This window comes from Canis lupus, chromosome 6 (assembly GCF_048164855.1).
Source record: "Canis lupus baileyi chromosome 6, mCanLup2.hap1, whole genome shotgun sequence".
NCBI lineage: Eukaryota > Metazoa > Chordata > Mammalia > Carnivora > Canidae > Canis > Canis lupus.
The window spans coordinates 49,281,762-49,283,399 of record NC_132843.1 but is presented as its reverse complement, the minus strand read 5'-3'; the positions used below and the strand labels follow the sequence as shown (position 1 = coordinate 49,283,399).

The window sequence follows — 1,638 nt, the reverse complement described above, 5'->3', positions numbered from 1 at the left end:
TACAAAGGTACTGTTCTTGAAGGCAGTCTGTACTCCCCAGGGACTCTTCCTCTAGCTCTTTCCTGCGCCAACTTAGAGGCTAACTCAGGAAATGAAGAGGCAGAAAAAGAGAGGAGGCAGTTATGTGTTATACTGCCTTTGAAGAGAACCCCTCACAAGAAAAGCACAAGATCTTTACACGCAATGAACAAAATGTGGAGGAAAAGGCAGTCTGAAACGCATACTTGCTGAGGACTATGATCATGAAGAACAAAATTTACTCTGAAGTCACCAGGCAGTGAGATAGTAGATCCAGTCTAATGCTAGCTGAGAAAGCCTTCCAGACTTTTGCAATTGATTGCTCAACCCACCTTCTCTCCATCAATAGAAATGTGGATTCAGCCAAAGTCAACATGAGTAGAAAAAACAAAAATAATTTAGGCAGGTTGTTGGGTTTGAAGAAGTGAGGTCTTCTGTCATTCTAGAATGAATTTAAAAAAGTATGAATGTGATGAAAATACTGCAGAACAAGGGAATGGAACCATCAGCATCTTTTAAAAATCTGAATAAAAATAGACTTCTGAATGTGACTTATACCAGGTCCAGAAAAAAATTATTGAAGAATGCTAAATAGTTTGGCAAGAGATAGAAAGGCTGCATGTAACAAAAGCAGAAAATCTTAAGGAGACAGTGATTTGAAATAAACAGATGCTAGGTAAGATTAAAAAGTAGACTAGATAAGAGAAAGGAGGTAAGAAACTAAAGATCTAATACTAGATTATAATTCACAGTGCAGATATCAAGATAGAAATGAGACTCCCAAAAGTCAAATCAGTAACGTTGGAGGACAACCTTTTTCCTTTCTAGGAGGCAGAGAAAAATAAAGTGTATGAAAATGATGAGAAGGAAGATGCTAAGGGATAGAGAACAGGGAGAGAACCTGGGATTTTGCATATTTCTGAGGTAATGCCAAAAAAATTATAAGCAATACTCAAAAATATATTTGAAGAAAATATCTGATCTGATTGAAAATATATGAAGCCTGAATGATGACATTTCTAGGAAAAAATTGTAAGAGAAACAGACTACACAAATTGAAACAAGTTATTTGGAAATAATAATGACAAAATAATGACAAGTACTCAGGTAGAGAGAATAAAAATTTTACTTTGAAGAGTACATACATCAGAGTAACTTCAAACTTTTCCATCCAGTGGAGGGACTTACAGATGTTTCCTTTAAAATGCTGTGATTTAGAATTTCATTACAAACCAAATTGATTTTTACTTGGGAGGATACTAGAAATATGTTTTCAAATATCCTACTAGTATATTCAAAGAATATCTGAAGATGTAAAGAAGTCAAAACAGAAATACATAGTTTAAGAGATTTTGGCAATAATCGCGCCTTGGATAAACCTCATTGGCTACGATACTGCCACTGCACAAAGCTTAGTTTAAGAGATTTTGAAGTGTGTTGAAAACAATTAAGTCTAAATGAGTACTGTATATTTATTGCAAATCAAAGTTATATCACAAGTATTTTTGAAAGAAAATGCCTTATTAAAATAATAATTAAAAAATAATTTGCCATAGTGCCTTCAGGACTATTATGAATAGAATCTGTGGACAGTCTTTGTTGAAAAGACACACAGAAAGA

At 34.1% G+C, this 1,638-nt stretch overlaps 1 pseudogene; it reads right to left on the bottom strand.

Moving 5' to 3' along the window:
- Nucleotides 1-1,301: 1,301 nt before the first annotated feature.
- On the bottom strand, nt 1,302-1,431 carry LOC140636171 (U4 spliceosomal RNA; annotated as a pseudogene).
- Nucleotides 1,432-1,638: the final 207 nt, after the last annotated feature.